This window comes from Mauremys reevesii, linkage group 20, assembly GCF_016161935.1.
Source record: "Mauremys reevesii isolate NIE-2019 linkage group 20, ASM1616193v1, whole genome shotgun sequence".
Lineage (NCBI taxonomy): Eukaryota > Metazoa > Chordata > Testudines > Geoemydidae > Mauremys > Mauremys reevesii.
Window position 1 is genome coordinate 11825273 of NC_052642.1, and position 23687 is coordinate 11848959.

General features: G+C 45.5%; 1 long non-coding RNA gene across 1 annotated transcript in view; it reads left to right on the forward strand.

Moving 5' to 3' along the window:
• Positions 1 to 2937: 2937 nt before the first annotated feature.
• LOC120387409 overlaps positions 2938 to 23687 on the forward strand; it is a 105603-nt gene continuing 84853 nt past the window's right edge. The window contains exon 1 of the long non-coding RNA XR_005590152.1: positions 2938 to 3378. This is a non-coding gene — a long non-coding RNA (uncharacterized LOC120387409). The remainder of the gene's footprint in view (positions 3379 to 23687) is intronic.

The window sequence follows — 23687 nt, forward strand, 5'->3', positions numbered from 1 at the left end:
ACATGACAATTACCTTCCAGAGTAAAGGCACACAGTATCCTGGGACTTACTGTTATCACAGTAGCATCTATAGGCCCTAAACCGGATTGTGTAAGGTGCTGTACAAACACAAAGGAAGAGAGAGTCCTTGCCCAGAGTAGCTTATAATCTAGCTGGACAAGACAAAGGAGAAACAGCAATAAAACCACTTGCCAATGGTCATACAACAGAGCCAGTTTTTCTCAATCCCAGACCAATTCCCTACACATATAGCACAGGGGTACACGAAACAACAGGATGAGGCTAGATAGAACAGGGTTCGTGGCATACTTTAGCGTGTGAGATGTTATTTCTCTCTCGTTCTGTGATGCTAAGCCCGTGAGACAAAGGCCTTTCACTGCCCCAGACTAATACAGCCACAAAGCAGGGGTCTGAGACTTTCCGCATCTTTTCATCTGCTCCTCTCCCTCCCATAAGGATGCCCAGTGGGTGAATCACTGTCGTCATCTTATGCTGCTCTCTGGGCTCGCTGCGGAGAAGATTAAAGGCAATGCACGCCCTGCGTGTCTTCCTGTTCCTGCCCACTCTCTCTTCTCCCAAAGGAAAGGGACTGTGCTCAGCTGCCCTCTCATCGCAGGTATCTAACAGCATCTCTTCCTGCCCCCTCGGCTGCTGCAGGGATTGGGAAGGTAACGTCACAGCTGTTCCAAAACTCAGCTCTTCTCCTACCAAGTGCTGAATAAGCAGCTCTGCCAGAAGCCCCACAGGTCAGGGTACAAAACAGGAGGGCTTGACTCAAAGCTCATTGAAGCCAATAGGAGACTTATCACTGACTTGAATAGACTTTGAATCAGGCCCTTCGTGCAGACTTCCCCATGCTGCCCCATCTCTTTCCTCAGCCTCATAAAAATCCATTCGATCCTGCTGAGCATCCGTGGGGAGGACGGTGGTTTTTTATGTCAGTTTGCTCCCTCTAAACAGCAAATGGCAACAGCTTTGCAGTTGGGTGAAATGAAAGTAGCTGCCACACTAGAGAAGCGTCCCGAGGATGCTGATGGAGTGTCTGCCTTTCTTGAATGATGCTCCATCTATGAGCTGAGTGCTCAGCCGGTGGGATGTGTTTTATCTCTAGCATTAGCTGGGGTTGTTGCCTCTTCTGGGAGTAGTAAGAGAGAGGACATGGGAATCAGGACACCTGGATTTTAATCCTGACTCTGGCAGTGCGTGCTCATGGCTAGAGCATGGGCAGTAGGTGCCAGATCTCCTGGGTTTTAATTCTGGCTCTGGGTGTGTGAGGCTTTCTGTGAGTCAGGACTTCTGGATTACATTGGTCCAGCTCTTGCAGGAAGTGGTGTCTAGTGGTTAGAGCATGGAGGTGGATGAGTGTCAGAACATCTGGGTTCTAGTCCTGGCTCTGCTACTGACTTGCTGAGCATCTGTCAGCAAATGACATTGCAACAACAGCTGTGGAGGAGTTGACATCTGCCGGGGGAGGGGGGGAATTGAACTCTGGATCTAAAAGCTCCTAATGATTTAATAATGGTGTGGGTGTGTCTCAGGAAGGGCAGCTAGAGATCTTTAAGTTTTTTTTTTTTTTTAAGATGGCAGGGGGAAACTTACTCACATGAGACCGCCCATAGAACTACGCCATCAAGCGTGTTTGAGAACAACCTGAATTCCCCCACTCTGTTTAAATTAGAGTCTAATCTGGTTGCAGGGATGGAGAGATGAGATATTTGAAATGAAGTGAGGACATAGAGGGAGGCTATTACAGATGAGGGAAGCTGCAGACGAGGTGGGTCTCCCACCCACCGTGGAGAAAGCAGGGACGGAAGGGTCCGGTGCCCAGGGAGGGCAATTGGCAAGCCCTGATTCAGTCTGAAAAGATCCATTCTGTTGGTGGTGCTGCCCTCCTGCTCTCCTATATTCTAGGGAGCAATGGTGTCCCTCTTCCTTACTGCCCTTGGAGATTGTTCTGTGTTCCCTCCAAGCCCAGGGGCATGGTGCCCTCTCTGCACTTGAATTTCTCCCCAGCAGCACATGCCATCCGGATCTACCTACTGGTGCTTGTGCAACAACCAAGCCATCTTCACCCTCCTTCTCCTCCTCTGCACCTTTAATTTCTCGCACTTACTTATTGACCCCTTTAGCAATTCTGGCCCCGATTCTGCAAGCTGCCCCATGTGGGAAGATATGTGCAGCCCCCTGGGGCTCTGTGCAAGTGCATGTATCTCCTTGCATGCCTCATATTGCAGGATTGGGCCTTAGATTATAAACTCTTGTGGGTATGTGCTGGGTCTTTCTGTGCATTTACACAGCACCTTGTGCATTGGGGGCCCCCCGATGCTAACTGAGGCCTCTGAATGCTACTGCAGTTCAAATAATAATAATAATAAAAAAATACTACTAATAAGTATTAATAAATTCACTGCCATTCTGGACTAAACTTCAGCGTTATTGCTCAGCTCTGAACTGCTCTGGGAATTGTATGAGCAGCATTGCTTTAAATCCATGCTAATTCTAAGGGCATGAATTTCAAGCCCTGAGTAAATCACTTCAGACTAGAATTTAGAATCTGTTTTGGTTTTATGGCAACTTCTAGCATTGTCCCAAAGGGACCCCCAATAAAGAATCAGAAACCATCGGTGACAGCACAGAGACTATGCATGCAAAGGCAGCAAGCATTATGACTGTGCAGTCATTAAAAGGTCACACACGCAGCAATGGACTTTAGAACCCATTTTACTAACAGAGAAGCATTGAGCAGAATGCAAAACCTATTCCTTAACCTTTCCAAAAGAGGCCCTGAGTGCAGGTCCTGCAGTTCTTTCAGTGACCTTTAGAGGGGGCTGTGTGCTATGTTACTCCCACCCGCTCTGCCCCTTCAGGGAATCCTCACCAAGCCAGACACAGATGTGGGTTTGGTTTTGTTTGAATCCCAGCAGTGGGGGAGGTGTGTTGCTTGCACAGTCAGCTCAGGGAGATGACTGTCAGCTGGCAGTAATCAAGGGCAGCTGAGCCTCCTTAGGCTTAGAACCTTGAAGAGTAGCTCAGCTCAGTGAAGGGAGACTCTGCTAGCTGGAGAGCAGGCCAGGGTGCTCTAGCGATGAATATTGTTGATGGTGCTGTGTGGATTCCCGCTGCAGGAAGGAGATGTGGCTAAAGGTAGCATCGTGGTTTGGTTTCTTTGGCTATGCAAGAGCCCTGACACCTTAGAAAGAATCATTCAACCTAGGACCTCCTGGGAAACTTCTCTCCAGCTATATTGTCCAGGACTGCTGTGTGTGGGATTTTTCATGGGATGCTCACCAGAGACTAGTAGACAGGATTCCATTTCAATGTGCCTTCTACCCGAGCACCCCTCTAAACATGCAGTGACCCTCCTCCCGTTGGCAGCAGGTAGGAACTTAAGTGCTATTAACAATATGTTAATGTGAGATTTTTTTGGCTCCTTAAATCTGAACTGCTGATAACATCCTCAGTGCAATTTGTCCTTTCATTTTTCATGCTTCCTTTTAACAGGTAAAGTGTATATGTTTGAGTCTCTTCCTTGTCACATCCTTGACCGTGCCGTAGGCAATTGTTTGAATCTTTGGCTCTTCACTGTAACTTAGAAGTAATTGGCCATGAGACTTTGAGATCCCTGAGAGAGGCCAGGGGCTTAGAAACTGGCACAAAAAGAAAAGTTCATTTCTAACTGTTTGTCTAGGTTTTTAAAAAAAATGATTGAATTGAATAGTTCTGCTTGTGACAAAAAAGTGTTGCTCCATCACAACCCATTGTCTGAAGTAGCCATGGGGTTGTGTAGCTCCTAGCATTGTTTGTGTAGGAAGGGGAATGGTTCTTGGAACTTGCTTTGTGAAATTCAGTAGCTGACTCAAGGCCATTTTCATAGTGCCACCGTGTGGCCAAAAATCAAATAATCACAAATGGGCCTCAAAGCAAAAAATAAAATAAAATGATCAGGTGTAGAAGAAGTCGGCATCTGTGAATCCTCCCAAGGAGCCCTGCAGATCCAGAGTCTGGGCAGAAACTGAGCTGCTTTGAAAATCATGTTTAATGTTTTAACAATATTAAACAGGGCATTGAAAATTTGGCCAGAGACTGTGTATGTGCACGTACAGTAGTTTGATCACTAGCCTGAGACTTGGGAGACCCAGGTTCAGTTCCTGCTCTGTCACAGGCTTTCTGCATGACCTTGGGCAAATCACTTAGTCTCTCTTTGCCTATGTGTAAAATGGGGATAAAAGCACTGCCTTACCTGACAGAGGTGCTAGTGGGGATCAGTACATTAAAGATTGAGGTGCTCAGATGCTGTGGTAATGGGGAGGCCTTACTTGAGAGAGAAGTTGGGTGATTCCCTCTCTCGCAGAAGAACCCTGTGAAACAACAAACCAGAAGTGAGGAAGTGGCTTTTTTCCAGCTGAACAGATTCAGGTTATGATAAGGAGGAGGCCTTGAACAAAAGGCAACCACCAGGTAAATCTGTTAGTCTATAAGGTGCCACAGGATTCTTTGTTGCTTTTACGGATCCAGACTAACACGGCTACCCCTCTGATACAGGTAAATCTTGGCTCCACTCAAAGCATGAGGGAAATGCGTGTTGCTCGTCTGATACATTGTGTTTGCCAAATCATTAGGACAAAAGCAGGCGGCACAATGTCTTGTATTTTGAGCTTTCTAATAGGGCACCACGCAGTGCAATTGTTTTTCTTTTTTATCAAAAACAAACACAACCATTCACCCTCCCAGAACACACTGATTCTTGGGGTTTTTTGGCAGGGAGGAGGGGAGAGGAAGTGTTGGGCATGGTACAGCTTATCCCACAATTGGTTTAAGTCTATATGCTAAAACTGGTGTTTCTCAGCCATGGGTTACAATTCTGGGATTCAGAAAAAGCGATTGGGAAGATGGCAAGGGTTCTAAAACTTTATCATGATCTAAAGCAAAGAATCTCACTTCCCCACTCTCCTCACACCGTTATCCTTCCTCTCAACACACACACACACACACACACAAATTATATAGGCTTAGCGTTGTAATTTATTTTTTACTTTTTTTTATAGTAAATGTAAGTGGGTGACGAAAAATTCTCAAACAAGAGGTTGCCAGTCTGAAAAGGTTGAGGAACACTGGTTCAGAAGAAGCTGTCATTTGTATCTAATAAGTGGTGGTTGGTTTTTGTTTTCGTTCTTTGCTAGCGGGTGCAATTCCAGGTTCCTAACAGAACCAGCGGAGGAATTGTCTGCACTTGTGAAACATGATTGCGTCTAACAAAAAAAAGAGAGAGGATGAATTGAAAGCCTGGCTGACTCTTTCCCCCCCCCCCCCCCTGTAAAAGGTGACAATCCTAAACATTGGCTTGGTAATTACCCACTCAAACGCTTTCTGGCTGGCTGCAAACATGAAGCTAACTTGAAGCTTTCACTACAATTAGCCTCATATCTCTCGGAGGGCACTCAAGTGTGGTTTGAGTGATGGTGTATAAAATGGGCAGGCCTGTTAATTGTTTCAGCTTTCTCAAGCCTTCGCCCTATGGAGTCGTTTGTTTGCTTTTTGTTTTGTTTTCTTTAATTTTGTCTTCTGACAAACATTCCCACACGTGGCATTGGTCTCTAACGCCAAGTTTCTGCTCAGTTATTAACCATGCTCGGTGCAGCGTTCCCTTATCTTCAAAGCGTGCCTCCAATCTGTGCTCATTCCTTATGGCGATGACAAGTCACCCTCTGGCCCAGATCTAGCAAGAAGCTGTGTGTGAGTGGAGCCCTGAATAGAACTCCAGTAAAGCCAATGGAGCTTGCCACCAGTGTCCATCTCAGTGCCAGAGAGGGGCTTTTATTAGTAACCCTACTGGGATGCTCACAAGAGGGGTTTTGAGAGGGTGGGTGGGAATTTAGGCTACTACCTCCTCTGGGTCAGTCTGCATTGTCTTCTAGGGATTTCACTTTTCATGTCTCTTACAAAACAAGGCAGAGTACCTAATGGTTAGAGCACTGGACAGGGACTCAGGCAAACCTTGGGTAAGTCACTTCATCTCTCTGCCTCAGTTTCCCATCTGTCTCTCTGTTTACAAATGGAGGTCAGTTTGTGTGTGTTTGGGGTTTTTTTTTGTGTGGTTTTTTTTTAAGTACTTTGAGACTTACTGAAGAAGAGCACCATGTAAGTGCAGGATGATGGTATTATTACAGTGGCAAGCACAGAATCTGTGTTTAGTAATGAATATTCCAGGGAAGGAAACTGATCTTGGTCAAGTCCCTGAAGTGATCTGCCTCCTAGGCCATTCAGAGCCAGGAGTGTCTGTCTCAGTCACATTCTGAGAGCATTAGACTGTGATTTCCTCTCCCTCCCCTCTCTTATTTCCCCCCTTCTCCCCCCCCCCAGGTTAATTCAGGGACTGCTCTAACCAGGGCCGCCCAGAGGATTCAGGGGGCCTGGGGCCTTCAGTGGCAGGGGCCCCCGCCGCCGAATTGCCACCGAAGACCCGGCACTTCAGTGGCAGGTTCCGGAACGGAAGGACCTCCCGCCGCCGAAGACCCGGAGCGGAAGAAGCTCCAGGGGCCTGGGCCCCATGAGAGTTTTCCAGGGTCCCCGGAGCAAGTGAAGAACTCCGCTCCAGGGCCCCCGAAAAACTCTCGTGGGGGCCCCTGTGGGGCCTGGGGCAAATTGCCCCACTCACCCCTCCCCACCCCACCCCGGGTGGACCTGGCTCTAACTTGGTCTTATGACTAAACTTTTCTCTGAAAACTGCTTCTCTCTCTCTCTCTCATGCCCTACATGCAGAACAGGTTGATGCTTTGCTTTGTCTCACATGGCTGGATGTTGCTTGCAGGAATGCTGCCTTGTAACTGTTAAGAACCATGCCCCATTGGATAGTTCTTTGGCTGGTCTCCTAGTATAAATACAACTATTCCTCCTCCTCCTCCAAGGAGCTTTTCCTTTCCCCTGTGTGGTGCTATTCTCCTCCAGGTGTTCTCAGCCTGTGACACTCATGGCTGCAGGAGATCAAAAAGTCAAAGAGTGTGGCTGAACTTTGCAACTGGCTGGGTAACTTATTACACTTAGGGTATGGCTACACTTGCGAGTTGCAGCGCTGGTGGAGGCTTTCCAGCGCTGCAATTAGTAAGTGTCCACACCTGCAGGGCACATCCAGTGCTGCAACTCCCTGGCTGCAGTGCTGGCCGTACACCTGGCTCAGCGTGGGGAATAAAGATTGCAGCGCTGGTGATCAAGTGTGGCCACACACCAATGCTGTTATTGGCCTCCAGGGTATTAGCAGATATCCCAGAATGCTTTTATAAATTACTCTTTGTTTTGTTATGCAGCCTCTCTTTGTTTTGTTGTGAACTCGTAGCTCTGTTGATCCCGGAGCTGCTTATCTACAAACACAGCTCCTGTTTGCTGTGATCAATCAAATGAGATAATGAGGCAGACAGGGAGTGAGTGTTTGCTTGACAGAAACGGGGCAGAGGGGAGAGAGGGAGTCCGTTGGCTGCAGGCTGTTTGCAGTTAAGAGTTAAGGGTAGGGGATCGGGAACATGTTCTGATTTTTCAAGGCAGGAAGGTAACACACAGTGTTGGCTCCAAAAATTCACACTCTCTCTCACCCGCTCCCTGTCACACTACGCCCCGCCCCACCCCCCTCTTTTGAAAAGCACATTGCTGCCACTTGAATGCTGGGATAGCTGCCCATAATGCATCACTCCCAACAGCGCTGCAAATGTGACCACACACGAGCGCTGGTAGCTGTGAGTGTGGCCACACACCAGCGCTGGCCCTGCACAGCTGGACGACCAGCGCTGCAACTACCAGCGCTGCAGATTTGTAAGTGTAGCCATACCCTTAGTTACGCATGGTAAGATGAGAGTAAGCCAACAGCTGATCAGGAAGGAATCCATACACAATAAGGAGACATTGTACAACTAACTAGGTGTATTATGGGATTTCTTAATATTTATTTTGTCTGCTTTCTGAAGGGTCCAAGAGCTTAGCATCAGCAAATCAGATTAAACCAATGATCGGAGATTGCTCTGGTGATAAATCTTACATTTGTTTCTGTCTTGTTAAAGCAATGTAAGATCTCGAAGAAGAAAAATGGAAGTTGACCTTTCAAAGAGTGTTTCCAATCATCCATCAATCTTGCTCTAGCCCTGTGATGCAATTTAAATATGTATTATTATACCTGTTTGATAGGCAGCTTTTCCATAATCAAGTTTTCCTAGGAGCTAGATATTTTTTTCCAGGAATACTGAGCACTCTCACCTCCCAACTAAAGCCAGTGGGAATGGCAGGCACTCGGTACCCATAAAAATTGGGCTTCATGTGACTTGCCAGAGGTTGCATCACCTATCTGGGACAGAGCTGGGAATCCCTTCATTCCACACCTGAGTCCCAGGCTTATTCTTTACGCACTAGAGATAAGAACACAAGAATGGCCATGCTGGGTCAGATCAAAGGTCCATCCAACCCAGTATCCTGTCTTCCGACAGTGGCCAATGCCAGGCGTCCCAGAGGAAATGAACAGAACCGGTAATCATCAAGTTATCTATTTCCTGTCGCCCATTCCCAGCTTCTGGCAAACAGAGACTAGGGATACCGTGCTTGCGCTGACCATGCTAAAGGAGACCTGACACCAGGCTATACTGAGCCTATTTTCTACTGGGTAGTTTCCTGAGTGACTGGTCAGACTGGCATTGGAGACATGAGCGTAAAGAGCTGAGAAAAAAATCTGAATTTCCCTCCCCTCTGCATATGGGTGAGGGTGCAGCTTTGTACATGGGAGGGTGGGAAGGTATATGTGCATTGGGGAGAAGGGTGGTGTCAGCTGTGTTCATAAGTCTGTGGGTGGGGTGCACCTGAAATCAGTGGAGGGTTTGTGTGGAAAACATTCTGTATGTGTGCGGGGGGGAAGCTGGCTGTGTTCATATGCTGGGGGAGCTGCTCTCTGCTTGTGGCTGGGAAGCAACTGTTCATAGTGGGAGGGGGCTGGTGTCAGCGCCTGCATGTCATGGGGGGGGGGGTTGTTTGCACACAGGTCTTTGGGGAGGCAGTTTGGTTGGGGGAGGGGGCTGGTGTTGCTGTTAAGTGTCCATGGGGAGTATGGTGGCTGTGTTCCTGGGGGTGCAGGTGTTCACTTCTGTGGGGAGGTGACTGTATGTATGGCAGGGCACGTGTCCATGTCTTCAGCAGCATGTGACTGTGTGGAAGGGGGACGGCTGGTGTCTGCATGAGGCTCTCTGCAAAATAACTGTTTATGGAGGGGTGGGGGGAACGGGTGTCTGTGTGAAACAGCCACTGCCCCCTACATGGATATGTTCATGGCTGGCTGGGATCTGCACACGCATTTGGAGGGGAGTAGTGTCTCTAGGTGCATGCAAGGGGAGGACATTTTGGGCATGTGCTCAGGGTGGGGGAGGCTGTTTTGTGCACACATCTGTGGGTGGGGGTGGCTGTGTCCGTGGGGAATGTCTGTGTCCATGAGGGGTGTGGTTGTCTTCACTGGGGGGCGGGGGAGGGTGGTGTTTAACCGTGTGCCCAGGGAGGGGAGGCGCTGTTCTGATGTGGAATCTGGGGTCTGCACCTGGCGTGTTCATGGTGGGGCTGGTGTCTGTGTACCCCGATTGTGGGGGAGCTGGTGTTGATGAAGGGGCTGGTATCTGCATGCAGGTCCATCGGGGTGCAGGCTGTGTTTGTCCATGGGGGTGGTATGCCTGGGGGGGGGTGTTGAGGTATGCCTAGGGTGGCTGTGTTTTTGGAGGGGGGTCGCTAGTGTCTTTGTGCACAGCTGGGAGGCATTGTGTTCATGGGATAGGCTGGAATCTGTGAAGCGTTCAAGGAGGGTTGTGGCTGTGTTCATGGCAGGTGCGGGGGCTAATGTTTGCATGTCTGTGGGGACGGGCTGACATTTTATGGGGCCTGGTGTCTGCATATGTGTCCATGGGATGGGGATGGGGGCTGTGTTAATGGGGGGGGAGGGGGAGGCAGGGCCGGCTTTAGGAAGTGTGGGGCCCAATTCAAACAGTTTTGATGGGGCCCTCGCAGGGATGACTTAAAAAAAAAACATAAAAAAAACACGTGGGGCTTGTATTCACCAGGCGGTGCTCTGAGTCTTTGGCGGCACTTCGGCGGTGAGTCCTTCACTCGCTCCAGGTCTTCAGCAGCACTGAAGGACCCGCCGCCGAAGTGCCGCTGAAGACCCAAAGCACCGCCAGGTGAGTAAAAATGTAAAAGGCCCCTCTAGCCAGGGAAGGAATTCTCACTGGGTGCGGGGCCCGATTCGGGGGAATTGGTGGAATAGGCCTAAAGCCGGCCCTGGGGAGAGGGGCATCTGCAGTTACGAGGGGTGCTTGTGCACATGTTCATAGGAGGATGTCAGCATGCCCATCTATGGGTGAGGAAGGCTGTGTTCACATGTGGGGAGGGGCTGGTGTTTGCACATGGTGGTGGGGTGCTGATGTCTGTGGTGGGGGTGGCTATGTTTGCAAATGGGCTGTGTCTGTGTGCTTGTCCTTAGGGGGAAGACTCTGTTCATATGGGGGGGGGAAGATGGTGGCTGTGGCTCTGTTTGTTTGTGAGGGGGGGCTGGTGTCCATGCACATATGGGTGGGGGGGGGGCTGGTGTCAGCAGGCTCATCCGTGGCGGGGCTGTGGTGCTGTTTGTGGGAGGGGAGCTGGTGTCAGCAGGTCCATCCATGGAGAGGTGTCGGTGTGGCTGTGTACAGGGGACTGGGAGAGCTGGTGTTACCGTGTATGCAGGGGGCTGTGTGCATGGGGGAGCTGGTGTCAGCATGTGCATTCGTGGGGTGGCTGTGCTTGTTGGGGGGCTGGTGTCTGCATGTGTGTCAGCGGAGGGGTGCTGCGGCTGTGTTTTGGGGCAGGGATGGTATCTATATGGGGGGAGCTGTGTTCAGGGGGCTGGTGTCTGGGGGGGGGCTCTGTTCATAGTGAGGGGGCTGATATCTACATGTGGGTCTGTGGTGGGGGGTGGCTGTGTTTGAAAATGGGCTGGTATCTGCATGCTTGTCCTCTAGGGAAAAGGCTCTGTTCGTATTTGGGGGGTGCATGTCGGTGGGTGGGTGGAGGACTGTGGCTGTATTCAAGGGGGGCTTGCGTCTGGGTAGGTGGGGCTGGGGGTGTGTAGCTGTGTTCATGGGGGTGGCTGGCGTCTGCGTCAGAGTGGTGGGCTGAGGTAGGGAGATTTTCCATATTAAGCACTGATCAGCCCTAGATTGAACTGACCTCGCTAAGCAGGGGGGTTGGATGCCAGATCCCAGTGAAGAGACCGAGGATGGGAGACGTGTCTTTTGCTTGGTGCTGTGGGCTCTGCCTAAGAGTCACGGCCACTATTCATCCTGTCCCTCTCCCCTGTTTGAAGAGCGAGGTAATTAGGCTCCATAGAGAGTGTTTTGTGGGTTGGTTTATTTTAAAGTGACCAGTAGAGCTGAAATCACTGATCATCAGGTAGCGGTCTTAAAAAATACGCTAGTTGCCTAACTCTTATGCTCTTTGGAGGCATCCAGCATAAAGGTATTTCTTCCTTAACAGAGAAGCAATACCAATATGAGCACTTCTATACTAGTAGGACTTTGTCCAAATTAGGCAGTTACACCACCTTAACTATCTTGCTTTCTAAGCTAGTATAATGGTACAAAAATTGCCAGTAGACTTAAGTTACTTCATTCTGGCACCATCTTGGATTATGCTGCTGTGTCTCCCAGTACATACCAGAGATGAAGAATTGCAATATCATAAATAGAATCAAATTTCATTGCATTCTGCAAACGTAGCTTGGTCTTTTATCATCATCAACAAGATCTTGATCATAATCAAGAAGAGACCTGCTTGTAACAACTCACTGCAAAAGGCCTCTTCTGAAGACATTCTTTACAGAGGTAATGTTAATAGCCAAAGACAAGTTAATTATTTAAGCAGCCATTGACTGAAAGGATAGGTAGATAAGCTTGATACTTTAAACAGGAGCGATACATTGTCTGACTTCTCATCAAAGGGGTAATTGTTAGATATTTATCAGTGTTTAATTGTAGCGGTAAACAAAAACCTCTTAAATGGGTTTTTAAAAAATTGCCTCTGAGGACAAAAAAACAGATTCTCCAAAAGGAAAGCTATTAGCATATTCTTTAGAAGTTTCTGCAATAGAAAGACAGCTGTAGGAGCCGAATCAAACCCACATTTCTTGTGTATGGTACTTCTGTCCTCTTATTTCCACCATTTATTTTATGTGCTGCACAGGGTGCATATTAAAGCACACACTTAAGAGGTTAACACAAAGCTACGTGAGCAAGTCCACTGTATGCAGAAGTAAGTGTTATTTGTAGGAATATGGAATTTCATCATGCATGTGATATGCAGGACTACATCCATCCTATTGCCATTAGAGTAATAGTGTTTAGAAAGTCCAGAGAGAGAACTAGGAAAAATTACTAGCTTATTACTTATGTTTCAGTATTGCCTAGGAACGCCAACCAGCACTGGGCCCCCATTTGCACTGGGCATTGAATTAATGGGGGTTGAGGATTTTCAGCCCCTTGCAGGATTGGGCCCAGCTGTGAAGCTTAGATCCAGATCCATGCTGCTCCAGAGTTTGTGGGAGGGATGGGGGGGGGGCGGATTTCAGGTGTAAGGTTTTGGTTCCAGCCTCTGGGTCAATGCCACAAATATATATGACTCGTGACCAGGATGAAAATGACTGTCATGTTTACAGGGCTAGCTACAGCTCTGTCTCCTTCCTGGTCTCTCTCAGTGCAACCCTCGGGTGTCGGGCCTCATGCCTTCGCTTCTCCTGAGCGGAATGCCACAGACCTCCCACTTAGACTGGGATCTGGGCCACAGCACCCTGCACATCAACTGTGCTTACCCAGCAGGTTTCACTGAGCACAGACACCTGCATTTTTTTTCTCTGTGGGAGTCTCTGATCATTTGGTATCCAGTGATAAAGCCGCCTTCTTACAACCAATCTCACAATGGAAACAAACCTGTTAGAGAGAATTTTAGAACAATCTACACATGTGGCTATCTTGCCTACTGGCTTACCATTGCCTGATGGCAGCCTAGGCAGGCCTAACTTCTTCAGATACCCCAATGGTGCCTTCCTCTTAATCCTTTTTTAAACAGCTAGAGTCCTTTTATTCTCGTGTGTTCCTGAGCTTTGGCCCTTCTGAACTGAACTAGTTGAGCAGGTTGGCTGGGAAGGTGGAAATCTCATCAAAGCTAAAAGTTCAGGCAGTGTCTGTTAGCAGCCCATGGTCTTTGCTGCAGGAAGATGCATCTTGAGCTCTTCTTGGCCCTTCTTGCTCATCTTTCCTTACAACCCCCTATTAAAGTAAACTCATATAATCGTATAGTAAACATCCCAATAACCAGACCAACATGCAGCGGTCATTTCATCCGTTATTGCCAGCTCTGCTTCTTGCAGCCTGGGATGGAAAATTGCTGCCTTATCTGTATCCCTGTTCTTTAGACCTGAAATGTACCATATTGGTTTGCCAGCTGAAGGCCGCCCTAGTCTACAGCACAGTATTTCCTTCCAATTCTTATAAAGCTTCACTTGATCTATTTTAATAGCGATACCCAAACTAAATCTTGGTATAGAAAAGATGAGTAAATGTGACTTACTGGTGCACATAGAATTAGAGGAGTATTTATTTAAAAAAAAAAAGGCAGGTAGAAAAGATTAAGAACTTCTTCTTTTAAAGAATGATCCGAGCGAAGTAGCTAGGAAAGGCAAACATCAACCGGAGCAGGCCTCTGACTGCAACGTGTAGGATAGTACCATAGCAATGGCATGTACTGCTCTGTATCTGTATACACCTACTGTGCAACCCTTCATCTGGGTACAGGTTCCTTGCTCTAGGTGAGAGAGGCCACGCTGTAGCCAAAGCGAATCATTGAATTACTAATCTGCCCCTTGTATGGAGACAAATGATTATAGCCACGTGTCTTTACCAAAGTGAGAGTTACAGAGCTACAACACGCTTTGTTAATTTGCCCTGTGAGTAAGACCGTATCTTACACACTAGAGCCCAGATTTTTAAAGGTATTTAGGTGTTGCTGTGCTCTGCATTTAGCAGCCTAAATCTGAGTTCAGCAATGGCAAAATACCTTTTAAAAATCTGACATTTCCCCTTTTATCTCTTTATCAAACAAGAACTTTTTTTTTTTTAACACCACCAACCCTATTCTGTGTTTCCATCCAACTATCTGTTAGGGCTTATAAGGAGAGGTTTTGGGGTCTATAAGGCATAAGCCAATGCTAATGATAAATGCCATTTTTCACCACAAGAGGTCCCCAGGTTCCTAAACAGAAGAATAAGTCAACTGCATAGCTCAACCATTTGAGAACTGTTGTGAAAATCAGTATTGGCAACCGCAAAAGCTCAAAAAACCAGGAGTCGGGTTGCAAAAACAAATTTTAAAGAAGGATTTAATTTTTAAGTGCTTTTTGTTTGCCTTCTGGTTTTTTGAGGCTTTAGGATTTTTTTTAGCAATCATGTGATCATGCCAAAAAAGCCTTCATGACTCTGGGAGCTGGGGTGTTTAAAAGAAGCATCAAATATTGCAAGCCTCATGATAAAATCATGAGAGTTTGCAACACGGGAAAAACATAGTGTGGAAATACTTAATAATGTACAAGGTTTTTATTTTTATTTTTTTAGCTGTGCTGTAGTAATGAGGGGGATCTCCTGTTAATGAGAAATGTTGGGAGGTTTTTTCTTTCTGCAGTTGTCTGTCCTTTTTCTTTCTCCCAGTTAACTAGGGAGTGAAGTTTGGTCCCTGCTGTTGACTTTACCTGGTTTATATTAAAAGCCATGTAGAATAGACTGCTTCTGTCTTTTCACATAACCTCATTGATATTAGCGTGTCTGTGAGCTACAGAGGGGAAGAGTCTCTCAGACTGTGTGGAGTGCGTTGACGGTTCATGGCCAAAGAGTCTTGTAACTTCCTTTGTATTAAAGTTTTATTTCTGTATGAACATGGACAGTGTGTGGTGTGTTGGTAAAGGGCAGGGTTTGTAATTGTGTTCCGAGTGGTTCTGTCTCTCTGACCTTCAGTGAGTTACCGAGGCAGGGAATTTTCAAAAGAACCAAAGCGAGTTGAATGCACTGACTGTACAGATTGCTTTTACAAAGTTCCATCGGTTCAATCCCATGAGCACTGCTACCATTTTCTGTGTCGTCACGGCTCTGAAGATTCAGAGGTAGTGGCTATAAAAGGGGGGGCATGGTGCACCAGTCACCTCAAATCTTCCACTGCCCGCTCATATCCAGATTTGGAACTAAGACTCAAGGGAAGTGTGTGGTGAGCATGAATGTGCAGAGTCCATCTTGAAGCCTCCATTTACAGAGAAGAGACCTTCATTTCTTCGTCAAATGGCCTTGGCACATTCCTAGGAGACCTTAACAGAGGGCTAGATATTGGAAAGAGTGAGGCAGAAAACCTGGAAAAATTACAATAGGGTCATAAGCACAACAGGGGGATATCCATGTAGGAACTTGCTCAACATCTTAGAGGTCTATATACAAATGCAAAGAGTATGGGAAATAAACAAGGAGAACTGGAAGTATGAAGTTGTAATTTAGCTTATGTATTGACTAGTTTTACAGAGACTTGGTGGAAAATAGGGATGTACCATTTTAAAATTTAACCATTTAAACGATTAATAATATCTTGTTTAAATGGTTAATTGATTAAAGGTCTGGCCTGCTGGATCCAGCCCAGCAGGGCCACTCTGGGCAGGGCAACTGGGGTCGGCAGCTGGCTGGCGTAGAACGACTGGGTTAACATTTTACATCCCTAGTGGGAAAAGCCTCATGATTAGAATATTGGTACAGGGAGTATAGTTTGCTTAGGGAGGACAGGCTGGGTAGAAAGGGAGGAGGTGTTGCATTATACATTTTAAAATATATACTCTTGTTCTGAGGTCCAGAAGGAGGTGGGAGGCAGACAGTTGAGTCTCTGGATAAAGATAAAAGGAGTGTGTGTTTTGGTTTGTTTGTTTTTGTTTTTTAAATCAGGAAGAGGAGGTGGATGAATTAATAACAGAAACAGCCAAAATCCAAGACCTGCTAGTAAGGGGGGACTTTAACTACCCAGATCTCTGTTGGAAAAATAAAATGGCAAAACACAAATTTCTAACAAGTTCTTGGAAAGTATTGGGGACAATTTTTTTTTTTAAACACTATTAACCTTTTTAGTGACCAGATACTCAACAGAGTAAATATGAATGACAAGGGGAAAGAAATGGAAGACAAAGTAGGGAAATACCTAAATTTTATTAAACCTGTTAAATGTAATGTATTCAAGTTGGTGGAGCCTAATGAAATTCATCCTAGGGTACTTAAGGAACTAGCTGAAGCAATCTCAAAACCGTTAGCAAATATCTTTGAGAATTCCTGGAGGAGGGTAAGGTCCTGGGGAGGGGCAAACACATAGTATCTATCTTTGAACAGGAGGATCCAGGGAATTACAGACCAGTCATCCTAGCTCTGATATCTGGAAAGATACTGCAACAAATTGATTTAAAAATCAATTTGTGAACACTAGGAGGATAATAGGGTTATAAGGTAGAGCTAGCATGGGTTTGTGAAGAACAAGTCATGCAAAAAAACCAACCTAACTTCCTTCGTTGACAGGGTTACTGGCCTAGTGGGTGGGGGGAAGCAGTAGATGCCATATATCTTGATTTTTTTTTTTAATAAGGCTTTTGACACAGTCCCACATGACATTTCCCTAGTTTCATTATGATGATGTGGTCTAGATGTAACTAGTATGAGGTGTGTGCACAACTGGTTGAAAGACCTTGCTCAAAGTAGTCATCAATGGTTCGCTGTCAAATTAGGTGTGTGTATCAAATGGAATTCTTCCAGGGTCAGTCTGGGGTCTGGTACTACTCAATATTTTTTCATTAATGACTTGAATAATGGAGTAGAGAATGTGCTTCTAAAATTTGCCGATTACACTGTGGTGGGTTGCCCCCTGCTTCCAGGGTGCCACCTGATGTATTGTGGTCTCACTGAGCCCGCCCGTTCCACCAGCCTGGGCTCCTTCGCCCTGCTGTGCCAGGCCCTCAAGCCTTCTCTGGTACGCACAGGTACGCACACACCCAGCAGCAGAAAGACACGGACACTGAAATCAGCGCTGCATGGGAAGAATCAGCTAGGGCAGTAGTCGCCAACCTTTTTTGTCTGGCAGGCGCCAGATGATGAGCCACGGAGGACTGTGACGGCGGACGGGCATCCGCCAAAATGCCTCCGACAAGCGGCAACGTCAATAGGCGTTGCCGACAAGCAGTGTCATCCAGAGGCAACGCCTCTGGATGCTGCTGCTTGTCGGTGGCATTTCAGCAGATGCTCGTCCGGCCACGGCGCCTGTGTTGGGGACCCCTGAGCTAGTGCACACCCCTTCTGGGTTGCAAACCCAACATTGTATTGTCTTGCATTGCACAGAAATCTGTACAGCTTCAGTTCATGAAAATCACCCCTCCCAGTGGAGGAAGAGATGCACAGCTTTTGCCCCTGCCCTCCCCCTCCACCCCCAGTTATGAATTTCACAAACTGGATTTTATAATAAACCAAACAAGCGTATTAACCATAAAGGACAGATTTTAAGTGATTATAAGGGATAGCAAACAGATCAAAGCAGATTGCTGAGCAAATAAAACAAACACGCAAACTAAGCTCAGTACACTAAAGAAACTGGGTACAAGTAGTAATTTCTCCCCCTAAAGGTTGTATTGGACATTTCTTTCACAGGCCAGACACCTTTTCTGGCTCGGGCTCAGCTCTTCTCCCCCCTCCTTAGTCCTTGTTCCTTTTAGATGTTCTCAGCTGTCATCCTGGGCAGGATTCAGTGAAGAAAGAGCCCTGATTAACTCACTTCCCTGCCTTAAATAGGATTTACATATAGTGGGAATCATTTGTTTCCCAGTTTGGTCCCTATGAGTGGAAAAATACTAGCAGGTCGAGATGGGGTCCAGTACCTGGTGACATGATCACATGACCCTGCAGTGTCAAAGCAGCATCCCAGGAAGCTTCTTTGAAAATGCTAATCTCCCAGTTTCCTAAATCCTATTGTTTTCCCTAATGGTTCATTGCCTAACGAGCCAGACTGATTATATTCTAGTGGGCATTCCTCAGATGCAAACACATTTTGTAATTGATATATAGTTAATATTCCTAACTTCAGATACAGACAAATAGGATAATCACATTCAGTAAATCATAACCTTTCCAATGACCTCACATGACCCACCTTCCATAAAATACATCTTAGTTGTGCCATATTCATATTAGAAGCATATTTCTGTGAAGAATATGGGGCATAGTGTCAAGTACACCAAGCTGGGCGGAGTCGCAAGGACTTTGGAGGACAGCTGGAGAATTCTAAAGGATCTTGACAGATTGGAGAATTAGTCTGAATCTGTCAAGATGGCATTCAAGAAAGATAAGTGCAAAGTACTTCACTTAAGAAGGAAAAAATCAAATGCACAACTACAAAATGCGGAATAACTGGCTAGGCGGTAGTATTGGTAAGAAGGATCTGGGGGTTATAGCGGATCACAAATTTAAATGAGTCAACAATGTGATGCAGCTGTGGAAAAAAGGCTAATATTCTGAGCCGTATTAACAGGAGTGATGAATGTAAGAAACAAGAGGTAATTGTTCCACTCTGCTCAGCGCTGATTAGACCTCTGCAGGCGTAGTGTGTCCAATTCTGGGCACCACACTTTAGGAAAGATGTGGACAAATTGGAGATGGGCCAGAGGAAAGCAACAAAAATGATAAAAGGTTTAGACCAGGAAAGGTTTAAAAAAAAAACTGGGCACGTTTAGTCTTGAGAAAAGAGAGACTGAGAGGGGACCTGATCACTGCCCTTTTTAGAACAGCCCTAAAAATATTTGAAAGCAGGTATCAATTGTTTTCCATGTCCTCTGACAGTAGGATAAGAAGTAATGAGCTTAGCCTGCAGCAGGGGACGTTTAGTTTAGATAGTAGGAAAATCTTTCTAACTGCAGGGGTAGGTAAGCTTTGGAACAGGCTTTTGAGGGAGTTCATGGAATCCCCATCATTGGAAGCTTCTAAGAACAGGTTGGACAAACACCTCTCAAGGATGGTCTAGGTTTTCTTGGTCCTGAATCCGTGCAGGGGGCAGCACTTGATGACTTCTGACAGTCCCTCCTGGTCCGACATTTCTATGATTTTATGATTCACACTCTTGACATATGCCGGCATGCAGTTTGGAGTTCCGTGGCCAAATCCTAGCCTAGCAGGAAGCCCCCCAGGCTTTCTGAGAAGCACAAGTATGTGATTTAATGTAGCAAGGCCAGACTGAGCTCAGTTCAGAATATTTTTTTGGTGCTGAAGTGCATGAATGTGACCTACATAACCAATAAGCCTGGAATGGAAAGTGTTACTGGAATACATTGAACTCCAAAACGGGCCACAGGATAGAGGGCAGCATGAGACATTAACTAGAAACAGTGGACAGAGGCCCAATGCCCTTTGCAGCATGTTTTTTTTCTCCTGTGTAATAATAGGGAGCAGTGGGTAGCAAAGATGGAGCCAGCTAATTTGCAGTACATTTCACAGATTTGGTTTGCGGGCAGATAAATGGCTCATACAATTCAATGTCATCAAGTAACGAGGCGGAGACCGGATAAAAAGACTCCAGGATAGTAGTTGTATTAGGCTGACTGGGGATACCGCATTTAAACTAACAGCAGCAAGAAAAGGACAAGCAAGGGCTGTGAGGATATCGTAGCGGCTTCTCACTGGAACTCCAGTGTGTGCAATTCTGGTTACCAGCAGTAAGAGACATCTTGTGTGATCAGTTCTTGACAAACAGTAATTCGCTGAGAACATCTATTCTGCTCAGCTACGGCATGAGACTGATTAGGGATGAGTTTTAAACCTGCTGCCTGTTACAAATGCATTAACTACCTCCAAATGGCCCCAGAAATAGACTTGTGTGTGCATTTAAACTCCACTGTACTTGTCTCTTTTTTGCATCCCCTTTTATTTCCCTGTTTTGAATCATATTCATTATGATCTTTAGCTGCTACTGTAAACTGTCTGTCAATTTTGCCTACCTACTGTTACTATCCTTCACCTCCCTCAGACTCTCTCTCCTTTCTCCTTTGTGTCCCAAAAGCATCCTCTTCCCCCCACCAAATTATGAACTGAAACACTGGTTAAGTAAAGAAGACTCTTATCTCTAGTTTCAAACACCAGACTTCTTGAAGGAGCTCTTTCATCATCTTGATGATCTCATTATCAGAGGGGAAACATAAATCCCTATTTACATGATTTATCAGAATTCTTCGTACCTCTCTTGTATAAACCCCATAATCCACCGTGAGCGCCTGGTTTGTCAGTGCGGTAAACCCATGGCACAAGAGATGCACCTAGAGGCTCATTCTACTTCTATTGAAATCAATGGCAACAATCAGTCAAGCTGTTTGGTGAGGAAAACATTGATTTATTACTGGGCCAATTGGTTGCAACTATAGTGAAGAACAGAATTATCAGACACACAGAAGAATGGGATTTGTTGGGGGAAGAGTCAACACAGCTATTTCAAAGACAAATCATGCCTTGCCAATCTAGTAGAATTCTTTGAGGGGGTCCACAAATGTGGATGAGGGTGATGCACTGGATATAGTGTGCTTGGACTTTCAGAAAGCCTTTGACAAGGTCCCTCACTTGTGGCTCTTTAAAGTCAGTGGTTCCCAAACTGTGGTTTGTGAACCCCTGGGGGTTCATGAAATGTTACAGGGGGTTCTCAGGAAAAAATTCCCTAATGGTGGACAGAGCTGTCCCTAGGGACCCTGGGCAGCACGGGGCCGGCAGCCCGGGGCCAGCAGCCCGGAGCCTCTGGACTTCCAGGAGCTAAGCAGATCAAAGCAAACATATCTATCACACTGAGGAGATTTGAACTTCTAGACTCCTTATAAGAAATGGAAAGGGAGATGGATATTTTTTTGCTGTTTTTAAAATTAAATAGGCAGCTAGTATTGTTCTTCATAATTTTAAAAACAAGTTTAAGCTTTGTTGTAATGTGTGGTGTTTGCCTGGACTGCTCAAGACCTGAATGCTTGTGTAAGAGGAACAATTTGAGTTGGCTTCTTAAATACTTTCATGCTGTTTCACATCTGATACTCCTTGGTGAAACATAGGAGCCTTGTCTTACAACAGGCTTATTCAAAGTAATACAAGCTACGAAAGTGAGATCTTGGACGAGTGTTGCCGTTTTCATAATGTAATCATACTGTAATGATTAATAATAGTGTGTAATAAGCATGTCATAAAAACAAATTTTATATTTCCAAGATCACGGATTTTATAATTTATATTCAGGTAAAGGAGGAAATCCCTAGAAATATTCACTTTTAGGAGGGGGTTCGTGAGACTTGATATTTTAGTGAAAAGGGTTCACAGGTTGTTAGTTTGGGAACCACTGCTTTAAAGTAAGCAGTTGGGATAAGAGTGAAGGTCCTCTCATGGATCAGAACAGGTTTAAAAAATAGGAAACGAAGGGTAGGAATGAATGGTCAGTTTTCAGAATGAAGAAAGTGAAACAGTGGTGTCCCTCAGGGACCGGTACTGGGATCAACCTATTCATAAAAGATCTGGGAAAAGGGGAAAATTTTGCAGATGATGCAAAATTACTCAAGATAGTTAAATCCAAAGCTGACTGCAAAGAATTACAAAGGGATCTGCTAAAACTGTACGATTGGGCAACAAAATGGCAGATGAAATTCACTGTTGATAAATCCGTATTTGGAAAACATCCCAACTATACATACAAAATGATGGGATCTAAATTCGCTGTTTCCGTTCAAGAAAGATCTTTGAGTCATTGTGAATAGTTCTCTGAAAACATCCACCTAATGTGCAGCAGTAGTCAATAAAGCTAACAATGTTAGGAACTATTAGGAAAGAGGTAATACTGCCCCTATATAAATCCATCGTTTGTCCACACCTTGAATACTGCATGCAGTCCTGGTCACCCCATCTCAAAAAAGATGTATGTAATGGAGGAGGGATTAAAAAGACAGACTTCATCTTGGAAAAGGAAAAACTACAGGGGGATATGAGAGATCAATAAAATCATGAATGGTGTGCAGCAAGTGAATAAGGAAGTGTTTTTGTTTTTTCACATAACACAAGAACGAGTGATCACCCAATGAAATTAATAGGCAGCAGGTTTAAGACAAACAAAAAGAAGTACTTCTTCACACAATGCACAGTCAACTTGTGGAACTCCTTGCCAGGGGATGTCGTGAAGGCCAAAAGTATGATTAGATTAGTTCATGGAGGATAGGTCCATCAATGACTATTACCCAAGATGGTCAGGGACACAACCCCAAGAATTGGGTGTCCCTAGCCTCTGACTTCCAGAAGCAGAGAGTGGATGACAGGGGATGGCTTGCTTGATGATTGCCCAGTTCTGTTCCTTCCCTGGCATTGGTCACTTTTGGAAGACAGGCTATTGAGCTAGATGGACCATTGGTCTGACCCAGTATGGCGTTCTTATATTCGTATGTTCTTAACTGACCCTGGATCAGATAACCCAATTAGCAAGTGCAAAGCCTATCTTTCTGTTCTCCAACTCTCCTTTGTAAAGGAGTATCCACACTAACCTTTACAAATGTGTTAACTACCTTGAGTTCACTCCAAGTTAATTGACTGGCAGTTAGTCTCTAGTGTAGTCAAACCCTATTATTACTATTGTCTAGTATTACCAGAGCACCTAGGAGTACAGCTGGGTAAATGTTTTTCAGTTACAGTAAATTGGCCAAAAAATACTTTTTGTTTTAGTTTCAGTGCCCTGAAACTATTTGCAGATTTGTGTTGAATTCAACTAATAGCCTTGGCTGGAAAAAACAGGAAAAACTAGAAACATCACACTGTTTTGCTATTTTGCTTTGGCTCAAACAGATTGAGATGGATTCAAATGGACATTTCCAAAACACAGTATCATTTCAAATTGACAATTCTTTAAAAAACAATGAATTTTTTTTCAGTTTTTTTTGGTTCAGGGTGAAATATTTTTTTCTTTTGTTTGAAACAAACGGATTTGATTTTTTAAAAATTATTTTCAGTTCAGCTACCAAATCAAAAACTAAGTTATTTGCTCAGCTCTACCTGGAGAACCCATGAGCCCATTGTGCTGTATAAACCCAGAATGAAAAGATGCCTCCTTCCCCCCCCCCCCCCCAACAGCTTACAATCAAAGTAAACACAAAGTGTTGTTCTTATTTCCAACCTAGAGCGAATGAAATGGGGATGCAAGTTTATTTAAATCTTCTGTGTCACAGTTCATTAGATTGTCGAAATGGGTAGAAAACACTTTGTGTGTGTTTAAGGGCTTTGGTAAAAATCAATGTGGTTTATGTGCTGCTTTGTTTTCTCTGTAAATCTCTGGTTTGTCTTGACTGTTGCCGTTGTCTCTCACTGTGTTTAGTGCATGATTTTGGGGCCAACATATTGCAGCTCCGAGGACACACTGTGACTGGCTACAAATGGAGCCCTCCGTTGTTAACCCTGAAGACCATTCAAGTCATCTGACTGTCTAAGGCATTTGTTCACATTTTAAAACCTCTGAATGTTTAAAAGAGTCTGTGGCCAGAATTGGGAGTCTTTGAATTCGTGATCTCTTCTGTGCTGTCACTCGCTCCTTTGCTAGTAATACCA